Source organism: Beta vulgaris, chromosome 2, assembly GCF_026745355.1.
Source record: "Beta vulgaris subsp. vulgaris cultivar EL10 chromosome 2, EL10.2, whole genome shotgun sequence".
In the NCBI taxonomy this organism is placed as follows: domain Eukaryota; kingdom Viridiplantae; phylum Streptophyta; class Magnoliopsida; order Caryophyllales; family Amaranthaceae; genus Beta; species Beta vulgaris.
Window position 1 is genome coordinate 9,573,981 of NC_079203.1, and position 14,499 is coordinate 9,588,479.

The following is a 14,499-nucleotide window of genomic DNA, read 5'->3' on the forward strand; positions in this document are numbered from 1 at the left end:
TTCTTCAATTTTGTCGCTCCCGTCCAATTCAGTCGGGCAAACGTTGAATCGAAAAATTAAGGAAGAGGAAGAATGAAGAAGGAAGAAGAAAGAATGAAGAGGAGGGAGAGTTAGTTGTAATGGGGTTTTAGGGGGAAATTCAAAGGTTTAAGAGGAAAAACTTACTTGGTTTACCGGTTTGCCAAGTTACATGTTCCTAGGTCGTACCAAAAAATCGATTTAGTAAGCAAAGCTAGGATTATTCCAGAATAATCCAAAAGTAGGATATTTTTGGCAGATCAGGCAAAGGTGGGATTATTCTTGTCCAATTTTTCAAATATTTAAGAAGATAATTCTTTAATTTGTAATTTAAAAGATAAGGAGGCTAGTTACGCTGGTATCCGTGGTGTAGTTAAGGTTTTCTTTATGGGGTAAAATTAATCTACAATATTATGTCTGCTGGTCAATTTGTTGTTGATTTTCTTGATGTTGAGGCTACATTTACTAGCTTAGCTATAGGAGGATGAAATTGTTTTTATTTATTTTTGAAAAAAATAATGACAAAAAATGATCTTCACTTCTTTCCTTGGCGAAAGCGTGTCTTGCAAGACAAGTAAAGGGGTTAAATAAGTAGGCAAAGAAGAGTAGTAGACTTGATTTATTTTAGAGTAATATACTCTCCCCTATTTTCCCCTCAAAAAAGAGGAGAATGATCATTACTCTCCTTCTAAGGTAGCCTAGCAAACTATTTCACATTAGTTGGATGACTCAATAAGTCACAAATTGACTTGGATGTCCTAGCAAAATAATTTGTACTACTTGGGTGTCCTGGCAAACCATTTTCATATAATTTTGGTGGCTTAACAAGTCAAAAATTAACTTGGATATCCTAGCAAAATAATTTATACGATTTGAATGACCTAACAAACTTTTTGTGTAGAAATATCTAAGTTATAACAAGGAATGACAATAAGTCGGATCTGGATCAGATCATAATGGATCCAGATCCGTATTTTTATACATGGATCTTATCCAATCCTGACTCGTTGGATCCAGAAAAGTCAGATCTCCGCACATAATAATCTATTTTTTACTTGAAAAAAAAAATAAAAACACCAAAAAATTATTATTATTCTAAAAAGAATTATCAATCACTTAGTTCTTCTTATATTTTGCTAACATAAAAACATTTATAACACTATTTTAATATTCATAAAAGTATATATTATCAATTAAGTGTACATATGCAAATATATTTCACAAGCTAAGAGAAAACAGATCCACAAGTCAGATTTGGATGTCAAAAATGAGTTCCAAATCCCGCACGACCGGCCGTATCACGGATCCAAATTTGACTCAAATTCGCTGGATCCAAAATCTCAAGGATCCAGATTCTATAAAACGAATTTAGACATGGTCCAGGATCCATGTCATCTCTAGTTATACCTATATATTAGAATATTCTTTCTAAGAGAACTATCTAGTACATCATGTGAAAGTAGGTGATGATTCCAACTTTTGAAATGGATATGTTTTTGTTTTTATAATATTACAAACATAATACCCCCTAATTATTGTTATTCTAATCTATTTTTAATTCCTATATGTTGATAGCTAATATTTTGTAAAACAAAATTTACTCGATTTATAAGGAATAAGAAGTGGGTACTAGATAGATGGGTATCCAAATTACAATTTTCAGAGTCTTATAACTTTACTAGAGGCTTGTTTGACAAAAATAGTTACCATAATTGCCTATTAGACGTTAGCTGTCAAGTTAGTTTTCTAAATAACTAATGCTTAGCAAATCTAATAAGTAGATCAATAAAAGGAATACATAACAACTTGTATCCTACCTTCAAAAGTTATCCTAAAAAAAATCTAAGTTTATTTTAAAAGTTTTTCAATATTATAACCATGCATGAAAAATTACCTTAAAAAGTTACTTCTTTGAACAACATCTTTTACTCTTATTTTCAGGATTATTGATAAGGGCGTACAAAGAAACCTACAATATAGGACCCCCATTTAAGAGAGTCTCGAAATTTTTTTGTTATCATGTTGTCCTGATTTTCATACTCTAATTAAGTACTAACGATTTTTATGAAGATTGATAATGATACAAGTATAAAATATAATTTAATGTTTGAAAGTTATGCATCACAATTTTATATTTTAAGACTAATTCTAATAAGTGAAAGTATTGGGTCATACCGTCTGACCCAATATGTTTGGTTGGACGAAGCAATCTTTTGCCAATTTTTGCTTCGCAGTTGGAGAGAGAAAGATAGAAACAGAGATTAAGAGAGAGAGAGAGAAATAGAGCAGGATTGAAATAACACACATTAAATTCAAGATCTCAGCAAATAACACACATTAAAAACTTTAGCCTGTCAAGAATTCAAGCTTTGCAGTTTGGAAGTGTATGATTTCAGCAAATACAGATTCATATAAGAGCCATCATCAGCCTGTCAAGAATTCAAGATTCCATTTATCTACAGGTTCGTCTCTTCTTCTTCATCTTCTTCATCATTTCATTTTCTCTCTCCTTCTTCGTAGCTTAGATTTGTCTCAGTTGTTCGCGGATGAAACTGCATTTTTAGTTGGGCTTTGAATTTTTTCAGTTGGGTATTGATATTTTTCAGTTAGGTATTGTTTTGTTTCAGTTGGGATTTGTTTTGTTTCAGTTGGTGTTTTGTTAGTATTTCAGTTAGTTCTTATACGTTGTTATTTCAGTTGGTGTTTAATATGTTTCAGTTGGTCCTTAATATGTTTCAGTTGCTCTTATCTTTCCTTTCATTCAGTTGGTGCTTTGTTAGTGTTTCAGATAGTTCTTGTTGTTCTTTCAGTTGGTGTTTTATATGTTTCAATTGGTGTTTAAAAAAATTTGAAACCAACTGAAGAAAAAAAAGAAGACTACCTGAAAAAAATCAAGACTTTTTTAATCGTATTCTTTTACTTATAATAATTAGACAAGCTAAGTATAAAATTTTTGAAAATTTAACATTTCATTATGATAAATGGTTAAAAATTTGCTATAGCCATAAACTTTAGATAGTTCCTTTATTGAAAAATTATATATCTGACACCAACTATGTGTGAGGAGCAGCATGAGCTAAAACGAGAGGACTCTAAAATACCAACCATAAAAATGAGTGCGTACAATAGCAAACATGGTTCATCGAAGGTTATTGCAGGGATGTTATTGGCCTTCGTCATCGCTAGCGGATTTTTCCTATCATTGACTTGTCGCTCTTTTTTAATCGTGTTCTTGTGTGCATGTTTTAGGGCCGCCACAATTGTAGAAGTTTAATTTTTACAAGATAATTTTAATCACTCAACATCACTCCCTCTAGGCTCTAAGTGATATATATCTTGCAAACTAACATTCAACTTATCACAAAATGACCTCCTATCAATGGTAGTTTTCAACAAAATTTTCTATTAGTTTTCTAGCTAGCCTCCTCTTTTTCTCTCCGCCCATACTTGTGATGGTGGTTGGCAACCATAGATCTAAGTTATTACTTTATTAGTCAAACATCTTTATATCTTTTTCACCCCGAATCAGTATATATACACATCCGTAGCAGATGTACATATGTTCATTTGGCTTGCATTGTTAGCCATGTACATATATTCATTTGACTTGTTACTCATGTACATTTGGCTTGTAAGCCATGTATATGTCTGCACTATGCTTTACATACAAGTGTGTGGTTGCACCATTTAGACGTTGCTTGGTACCGAGTTGGTAGCTTAGTTTTTGTTGTTGCTGTTTTGTTCCAACAAAACTTTTAATATTTGTTTATTTGAGAATTGAAAATGATTCATCTGTCTAATGCTTTTTTAATAATTTTAAATTTTCGGACTTGATCACATATCATATAAAACTCACCGGCGAGTAACAGTTCTTGTACCCCGCTTTTTAGAGTACTACTCTACTACCTTACTTGAGAAAGTCTATAGTACTCTTTCCAAATTTTTTCAAGGATTTTTTTTTTTTCGTTGAAGTACATTTTATAAACATCTTCTTATTTTAACTTTATTCTTTATTTGGTAAAAATTTCTTCCCGATTCATATTTACTTTATCCTATTTGTTGAAGGCTTCGAGCCATCTAACTTTATACTCTCTCACAACCATATATTTTATCTCCTAATATTATTATTTATAAATAAGAAGATCCACTTGTAAACTCTCTTTTTCCTTACTTTAGATTAATGTAGCTACAATAAATACAAGATTATTAAAAAAAAAGGGAGGATGTACCGCTTAAATAACTTGAGGCTCATAATCGTACGATATGCTATTCCTTGTTCACTGATGGCACGATGTAATTAAACAAGAAGCATGGCCACTAACTTTTATAGGACCAATTACTTAGAATATGACAACAAGTATTGTTATTCTTATCGAAAGTCAAAGAATACATTTTTATATGGGAATCTTAAGAAAACTTTGTCCTAACATAGTAACATTAATGCTACTTTAGTTCAATGGTTGCATGTCAAATACTGAAAGGGCGTTTGATTCATTAAGGGTAAAGGAAAAGAGATTAAGAAAGAGATACAAGGAGAAAAGGAAGAAAAACTCTTTGATTAAAAATAATGTTGTTTAGACAAAACACTCATCTAACTCTTCTCACCATTGCTCCACTATATTCTCCTCTCTCTCTAAAATAATGTCGCCTCCTCCTCTCACTGCTGCCCCTCACAGCTGTCCATCATTGCGCCCGTCACCATTGCACCACTACCTCTTACCACCGCCTCCTTCTTTCTTGTCCTTCTCCACCATTATTAGAGGTATAAATTGAGGTTTCAAAGGTCAAATTCGACCATGAAAAGTGGTTTTGAAAATCTACGAACTCCGTGGTCAAACTTGACCATTTAAAACCATAAGAAAAGGTTTTTTTTATCCATTTTTATTCTTGATTTTTTTTTGAATTTTTAGGATAATGGGTGGTGAAGTAGCTAGTGTTGGTGGATTTTGGGATCGGTGGTGGTGGCTTAATTAGGTGATGGTTTATGTGGCTAAGGTAGTGTTATGGACTTATGCTAATGTTCATGCACGGGATGGTGGTTTTGGTGGATAAGGGGTGGTTAGGGTGGCAAAGATGTGGTGTTGGTGGTGTTCGGTGGCTAGGGGAAGTAATTTGGTGGTTGGTGTGGTTGTTTTGTGGTAGGGGTGGTGGTTATAGTGGTGGTCAATCATTGATCATAGTAATCATAGAGTAGAGTGAGGAAAGGATTAGTGAAATCTTGGGAGAGTGTGGGTAACGGAAGTAAAAGAGTTTCGGACCGAGAAAGGATAGGGTAAAGGGAATGATTAAAATGTGTTAATAAATAACAAGTAAGGGAATCAACTCATTTGATTATATATATTTCCTAAAAACGCAAAGAAACATCTCCTGAAGAGGGAAAATATTAAACAATAGTTAAGCATTGATATATAACACTACAAAGTGTCTTGTGTGAGACGTGTCTTAGTCAAATAAAATAACTGAGACGATGTCTATTATTAGTTTATGGGAATGAGAATGTTAGTATAAAACTATTAGTTTATGTGTTTAAGCTGATAGATGTTGCGGGTTAAATTGAATGATCACTAGATCAAACTGATACATGTATGACTTAAATTGATATGCATCTCAATTATGTCTTAGACTGAGACCATCTCGCACAAGACTTTTCCTAAAAAGTAATTTTTGATAAATTTAGTTAAGTCCATATAATTTCATATAAGTAATGCATTATAATGTAAAAAACAATAAATATCAATAAATTTATATAAGTTCAGATTAGTTAACAAGATTTTATTTGAAGAAAATGCACCCTAATGACTTGTGATTTAATTTGTAATGGATTCCAAACTAATATTATTTTAGATTATAGGTAATATAAGGGGTGTGTTATATACAGCAAAAAAAAAAAAAAAGCTAAATACATCAAAATATATTAAAAGACTAACCTATCTTTTGGGGGGTCATTGTTTTGGGAGAGCCATCTATGACAAATGACTCCCTTATATGGGGGTCATCTATGACAAATGACCCCTCTATAGGGGGTCAACTATGTTAAATGACCTTATTCCCGCCATATCCCTACCGCGTCAAACATATAATATAACCTGACACGAAAACTTTAGGCGCTGGCTATTATATGTTAGGGGAATGCGATAGGCCCATTTCAGAATTATTTCCAACCCTAACGCATCCAACTTTATAAATAAATGTGACACGTTGGCTTATGTGCACAAGTACTTATGGTAATGTATAACCTGACAAATGACCCCTGCGTACGAGATTTTTTTTATCAAAAAAATTAAAATTAATCATGGTTAAGTTAAGCATATTTTAGATACTGTATTTAGCTTCTTTTTTTTTTGCTGTATTTAGCACTTATGTAATATAATTCTATAATGACAATAAAGAAAATTAGTGGTCGACCTGATCAAAGTAATTACTTGATTGGCGCAATATTAATGCCGCTTAATTATGGGAATCACGAGTCACGCACGACCAGTCAGTATGCATTTTCCAAGCCACAACAAAATAGTAACTAAGTGTGCAACTACTTAAGATTTTTTTATAAAAATATAAAGAATAATGGTCATATAAAAGAAACAGTCCTAAAAAAATAAAGAAAGCAAAGGTCCCTATTTCTGGCTATTTCAAAAACTGAAAACAATTCGCTCAAAAAAAAATAAACAATTACGTAGGACTCTAAGAGTTTAAGTGAAGAACAATGTCATATGACACCATCTTTTAGGGTATTTTACTCTATGTAATCCATATACTTTAAAAAAAATTAATAATGTATTATATACGATTTCATCCCATGACTTCAAACTTCTATACTAAAATCTTAACCACTAAATCAAGTGGTTTTTTGTGTTATCATTACAAAATAGTATTTTTTTTATCGGAGCTCCAAGAGCACTACAGTACAAAGTACAAACAAGGGGAGCGGGTAAGGGATTCAAACTTGTGAGCTATCGATCGTTCACAACACCTCAATCCTCAATCTTAACTGCTACTCTGCTAGGCCAAGACACCATTTGATATTATAAAGTAAAATATTAAGACATGAAATATATAAATAACGAGGCAATAATCCAGGTATAAAAACTAGTTAAGAAGTAAATTAGTGCTGGACCACCAATTAGTATAGCTGACTACCGTTATTTTTTCTCAGTTGCGAATGCCCGAATGGTATTATATCATGCATGCATTACTGAACTACTGAGGGAGACGACGCTTATGCTTATTAAGTCATTACATAAATTTAAGATTAGTGGTAAGTGGTAATTCACCCAATTAAGTGATTGAATAGTTTGCTCTCTTGACTCTTTTGTTTATACGTGAGAAGGCATGGCAGCCAATTTGATCATATGCATAATTAGTTGATCGAGTTGCTAAAAATCAAATAAACTCCTAAAACTGTGTAGTGGTCAAAGTTAAGATGTACTGAAATCAATTATCAAATTACTCTCTCAATACACTAACCGATTTTGTATTATCAAAAGATTGAAATGTAACTATAACTAATATAAGAAATTTTGTTGCCTTAGTTATTAACCTAAAGATTATAACTATTTACCCAAGTACCTTAATCATTAATCCAATATCATAACTTTTAGCTAGAAAATCATAAATAATAACCATAATTTATGGCCATTAACCAAAGATTATAACTAACCTAAAAAATTCTACTATTTATCCAAATTCCATACTATTAATAAAAATACCCATAATTATTAGGAAAAATTGATTTAATCAGTCCCAACTATGGGCGTCCTGACAAAAACAGTCCAAACTATCGTTTTTTATTATTCAGTCCCAACTTTGAAGGGTGTTTTATAACAGTAGTCCCAGCAAGTAAAAAACCTGTGTAGCAGGTAATTTGCCTTTTTTCCTATCTTCTTCCTCCCTACATCCTTCATTCATTGCTCCCTCCTCTCTCAACTGCACCCACCCTACCCACCACTCCACCCACTACCCACTACCCCATCCCCCACCTCCCCTAACCCCTCACCCTCCAACCATCCTCCTGCCCACGCTATCCACCCCCTTCCCCAACCAATCCTCCCTCGCCACCCATCCCTGACCCGCCAACCCTCATCCCTTGCCACCCGAAACCCCGGCCCTCCCCTGCCACCCCTCCCATGCCACTACTCCCCCTGCTCCAGCCACCCTCTCCCGAAATCTCTCATTCCTTCAACTCCCCTGCCCCAGCCACCCAATTATGTTCCCAAACCCCTCCCCTGCTCCAGCCACCCCTCCTTCGCCCTAAAACTCACTCCTTTGTCCCGCTGCCACCACCCCGAAGTCACTTCGAAATACCTCCCCCACCCTCGAAATCACTCCCAAAACATCTTCCCAACCCACGGAACACCTGCCCCACCCTCGAAACACCTCCGCCACCTTTGAAGCCACATCTCGAAAACTTTTAAAGATGAAGGTGAGAGAAAAATAGGGAGGATTTAGGGGATTGGGTTGGGAGTTAGAGGGTGGGCGGACATAGCATGGGCATTCTAGGACTGCGGGGTGGGGGTTGGGAGAAGGATGTGCGGGGCGGAGGGCTGAGGGTGGTGGCATTGGTGGATGTATGGTGGTGGGGGTGGTAGGGGAATGGGAGGAAGTAGGGAGGAAAGAGAAAGACTAGAAGAGGGGTAAAAATATTGGTGAAATAAAAATAAAAATAAGGGTTAATTCGTTTTTTACCAGTTTAGCAAGTCACCAGTCCAGTTGGACCACTAGTGTAAAGGTGGGGTTAAAGTTGGGACTGAACAATAAAAAACGATAGTTGGGACTGTTTTTGTCAGGACGCCCATAGTTGGGACTGTTTAAATCAATTTTTCCTAATTATTAACCTAATAGTCATAATTATTTATTCTAATACCATTATTGTTATCCAAAATCATAACTATTTACACAAATATCATAATTATCTATACAAAATTGATAATCCAAAACCATAACTACTAACCCATTAATCTTAACAATTTACCCAGATTTCATAACAAATAAATAGAAAAATATAACATAACCTCCAAATGCTGATACCATAACTATTAGCCTAAGTATTTGTCTAAATTTCATAACTATTTACCTTAACACTATAAGTTTTAATCAAAAAAATTACGGTTTTTTCACCATATACCCCTGACAAATTTTTTTTTGCACCGTATACCCTTTCAACTTTCCAAATTCACCATATACCCCTCACTTTTCAAAAAATACATTCACTTAACCTTAATGACTAACGACGTTAAACTCCGTTAGTCGTTAACCCCTAAACTCCCCTCTAATCCTAATTAACTAACTTAAATCTAACCCTAACACTAATCCTAACCTCTAATCTAGTACTCTAACCCTAAACACCCCCTAACCCATCCTAACCTTAACCCACCCTAACCCTAACCAACCCTCCCTAGCGCCACCACCTGACCCCCCACCAGCCCTCCCTAACGCCACCACATGACCCCCACCAGTCCCCTCCCCCGTAAACCCGCCTCCCCCTCCCTCTCCCCCTATCCCTACGCACGAAACACACTCTCTCTCCTCTATTTTTCGCCGAAAAAACGCACACTCTCTCTCCTCAGTTTCCCCGGTCAGTTTTTCGAAGGGGAGGGGTCTCGCAGGTCTCTCCTCTGTTTCGCCGGTCAGTTTTTCGAAAGGGAGGGGTTTCGCCTCTCTCTCCTCTGTTTCGCTGGTCAGTTTTTCGAAGAGGAGGGGTTTCGCCTCTCTCTCCTCTGTTTCGCCGGTCAATTTTTCGAAGGGGAGGGGTTTCGCCTCTCTCTCCTCTGTTTCGCCGGTCTGCTTTTGAAGGGGAGGGGTCTCGCCAGTCCTTTGTTCGAAGGGGAGGGGGGATGTGGGAGGGGGATGCAGGTTGGGGGTGGTGGAAAGGGGGGATGCAAGCTAGGGTGTGGGAAGGGGGGGTGTGGCAGGTTGGGCGTTGCGGGGAGGGGGAGGTGCGGCAGGTTGTGAGTGGTGGAGAGAGGGAGGTGCGGCAGGCAGGCTGGGGGTCCGGGTGGTGGTGGGGTCAGGTGGTGGCGCTAGGGAGGGTCCGGTGGTGGTGGGCCAGGTGGTGGCGCTGGTTAGGGTTAGGGTGGGTTAAGGGGGTGGTGGGCCGTGGGCTGGGGGTGGGGTGGTGGGCTGAGGGTGGGTATGGGCTAGTAGGCTTTTAGGGTTAGTTTTTTTTGGTTAGTTAAGTTTAGGGTTGAGGGCTAGTATTTGGGTTTAGGGTAGTTAATTAGGATTAAAGGGAAGATTATGGGTTAATGACTAACGGAAGTTTAACACCGTTAGTCAAAAGGGTAAGTTGATGTATTTTTTGAAAAGTGAAGGGTATATGGTGAATTTGAAAAGTTGAAAGGGTATACGGTGGCAAAAAAAATTTCTCAGGGGTATATGGTGAAAAAACCGAAAATTTTATACTATAACTATCAATCTAAAAATCATAATTATTGTATTAAGCTAAATATTGAAGGTTTCAGTTTTTTTTAACTATTCTCAAAACTATATATATTGGTCAAGGTGTATCGATTTATATAGGTGGGAGAACGTACGTTTATAAAGTATAAAGCATATGTTATTGATTGGTTTGGTTTTGTTCACCTCAAACCACTTCAGTTTTACCATCTAATAGACAATAGTAATACTATCCCATGATCTTGTCATGTGACATGTCCCATGATCTTGTCATGTAAACCTAATAAGTTCATTTTGGCTCCAAAAAGAAGTTGATGTAAAGTGGGACCAGAGTCCAAGTGGTTCGTCTGTAATTGAATGTTAGAAAATAACAAGAAATACGAGCAATGATATTCCCATATTGGGTATGTGTCAATAACATGACATCTATGTAATTTTTATGATAAAAGTAATATTAAAAAATTATAAATTTTTTGTTTTTCTTATTTATTGTTTTGGGGGCTTGTTAGTTGAAATCTTATATCATATCCTAACAATATCTTATCATATCAGTTAGCTATTGAATCATATCTGAGCTACATCCAATCATATCAAGTATCTGATATGGGAAAAGTTTCCCCATACGGATATGGGAGTACACTTTCTCCAAGAAATATTCCCTTCAATTTTTATTAGTTTACCCGTTTTGACTTTACTATTTACATATATGACTTTGATTATTTCTTGTAATTTGTATTCAAGGAAAAATATAGTCATGTGAGATGTTGTTGGATTCGTCTCAATGTGTATTATCCAAATATCAACTTTTTGTAAGTTTTCCTTATTGAAAATTAGAAATATTAAGGTTCAAATTAGTATTTCGGCAAATGTGCCTAAAACAAAGGGTAAACAAATTAAATTAAGAGGGAATAATAGCTAACTCGTTTTTTTAGGTCCGAGTTACGCCCTTGGTGAAGAAAAATTTTATTTAATAATATTTGATTTTGAAATAATAACATCAAATGTCACATGGTTTATGGTTAATACTTCAATATATAAGCTTGAAGTCACGAGACCAAATCTTATACAATTCAATTTTTTTTTTTTTTTATTGAATGTGTATTATATAGAATAAAATATCCTTTAGTGAGAGTGCCACATGACATCGTTTTTGTTTAGTAACACATTAATAATGATAAGCGCTCTCAAAGATTACAAGATAGAGATAGTAGTACACATAACTCGAACTCAACATTACTCTTTAAACTGCGCTTAAACCCCACTGAAATTGGTTCACAAATCAAATTTCAAACCATAAGCTTCTACTTCATGATTCTGAATTTTACAGTAAAGATTATGAAGTTTACAGCAAAGATAACAACTTTAATTGAATAAGATATTTGAATCATATCAGGAATCATTTATAGCACAAATTTTACCTTGTGCGGTGCCGAAGGGACGAGATTGAGTTTGCTCCATCTGAAAAAAAAAACCTAAATAATCTCAACTGAACACTAGGGAAAAAAAAGGAAGGGTTGCGCTTTCTTCATTACGCAACCCTTCTATATAGTAGGGCTGCACTTTTAAATAAAACGCAACCCTTCGTTAAAGTAGGGTTGCGTTTTAATAGACAAGCGCAGCCCTGTTTTGTGAAGGGTTGCGCTTGTTTAAAAAGCGCAGCCCTACTGTTACAAAAGGGCTGCGCTTTTTAAAAAAGCGCAGCCCTACTGTTACAGAAGGGCTGCGCATTTTTAAAAAGCGCAACCCTTCTATGGGCTTTTTTTTAAAAGAATTACGCAGCCCTCACAATTTAAACTCTCTCCTTTCTCTTCTCTCTCTCACGCCTCCATCTTCTCTCTCACCCTCCCTCTTCTCTCTCTTCTCTCTCACCCTCCCAGACAAACAAAAGCGCAAAAATATCAACCAAACAAAAACCCAGAAAAAAAAACAAAAATTACGGCATACTTGAATCGAAGACGACATACTTGAATCGAAGCTATTTTGAATAGGAAGAACAAAGCTTGTAGATCAGTTTTTGCTGTATAGTCCGAAACAAAAAAAAGAGAGGAGGAATCCGGGTTAACAATCTCACTGAGATCGATACCGGAAACATTCATGACAGGAACATCCGGCAAAGGCGGGACCTCGTACCGGTCTTGAAGATCGGAAATGTAAATAGTGAGAGATTTTCTCTCTCCTCCGTCGTAAAAAACCCAGACTTTATGGAAAATGGTGCTAACAGGAGCAAGAGTGATGCTGAAATCGGAGAGAGAAACTGTGTGGTTAGATCGGATGGAATTGATGTTGAGTCCAAGATGGTTATCATCAGGGTCGTAAGGTCCATTCTGGAAGGTGTCAAACTCGATTTATATCTTAATCTTTGTTTTGATTAATGTTCTTGTATTTTCAGATCTATAATTTTTTCTCTTCTGTATTTTAGTTTTTGTTCCTTTTTTTTCATTTTCGTTCTTCTGTATTTTAGTTTTAGTTTTTGTTCCTTTTTTTTCATTTTCGTTCTTCTGTATTTAGTTTTAGTTTTTGTTCCTTTTTTTTCATTTTCTTGTTCCTTTTTTTTCATTTTCGTTCTTCTGTATTTTAGTTTTAGTTTTTGTTCCTTTTTTTTCAGTTTCGTTCTTCTGTATTTTAGTTTTAGTTTTTGTTCCCTTTTTTTCATTTTCGTTCTGCAATTATGTGATAAAAATTTTTGATTTTCTGTTTTAGTTTTAGTTTTCCTGACCATATTCCCTATTTCCCTTTTGGATTTGGATGGTTTACTTTAAGGTTTAATGCAAATGTTAAAATTCAGAAAATGTGAGATTAATATATGAGTAAAAAAATGTCAAAAAAAATTTTTTTTTTTTTTGGTAGGAAGGGTTGCGCTTTTACCTAAAAAGCGCAGCCCTTCTAAGCTTGAAGGGCTGCGTTTGAAAAGTGCAGCCCTACTTAAAAAGTGAAGGGCTGCTATGAAAGGGCTGCTGTCAAAAAATGCATCCCTAAGGGCCTTTTTTAGCGCAGTCCTTCCTTATTTTTCCACTAGTGGAAGTATAATTTATATATTTATGATTTGAATTGCAAAATTTCTAAAGTTGGAAAAATTCAAATCTAGTTCCTCGGATCCTCTATCGTGTACAAAGGAAGAAGATTCAAAACAGTATTTGAATTCTCTCTCTTAGAAAACTACTTCTTCCTCCCTCTTATTTAGAAATTCAACTGAAGAATCCCCTTAGTTGTTTGCTAACAGCAAATAAGATAAAAAATGTATATGAAAGATCAACATAAACTATAATTAATAACAAAGAAAAGTGCCTCTTATAAGGATAAGGAATCACCTGACAACTAACATTCTGAAACTAAAGAAAGACATGGGAGCATGACTAGCTAGTAGCTCGCATAGCATGGTTATCTTCTTCAATTACAAACAGCAACCTGAAAGATGTTATATACAGATTACGATAATCCAAACTACGAGAATGTAAAAAACATATATGATTCATACATTTTAGTGACTCACTAAATAAAAATTGTTGTGCAACAACTATATAGTTTTAGTTCAGCACTAGGCGCTTACAAGGTCAATTAAGCAGATGATATGCAGCATATAGAATTCTCTCGAAGTACAACATTTCCACAAATTCAACAAGAAAAGGATCACGTCCCCTTTAATCATATAGTTCCATAATATAGACTTTGATTTCCATAAGAATCATATTATGTTACATATTTTAAACCTGAATATGATGAAAATTAACCAGTAGCAAATGATATGAAATTATGAAAATACAAAGCACCACTACACTAAACAATCTCAAGTAAAATCGCTTCCCTATGGATCTTTATTTTCTATTTTTGGTTGATTAATTTTTCATAAGATCATAAAAGAGAAAGCCTAGTAAACAAACCTCGTCAACTATAAATGCTCATATTAGATAAAATGAATCCTTAGGCCATTATGAAGTATGAAATCAGAGCATCTCTTCTCAAGTCCAATAAGAGTTGTAGTTTCGTCTCAATTTCCTTTGTAGGAAAGGAAATCGAAAGTAGAAGATTAAAATCAACAAATACAACAATTTTAAACCAAATTGAAGAAAAAAAACTAATGAATTTAACATA

At 35.1% G+C, this 14,499-nt stretch overlaps 1 long non-coding RNA gene across 1 annotated transcript; it reads left to right on the top strand.

The window, feature by feature from the left end:
* Positions 1-1,893: 1,893 nt before the first annotated feature.
* On the top strand, positions 1,894-13,109 carry LOC104887544 (uncharacterized). Its single transcript, XR_008967933.1, has 2 exons — positions 1,894-2,480; positions 10,963-13,109. It is a non-coding gene; the product is annotated as an uncharacterized LOC104887544 (long non-coding RNA).
* Positions 13,110-14,499: the final 1,390 nt, after the last annotated feature.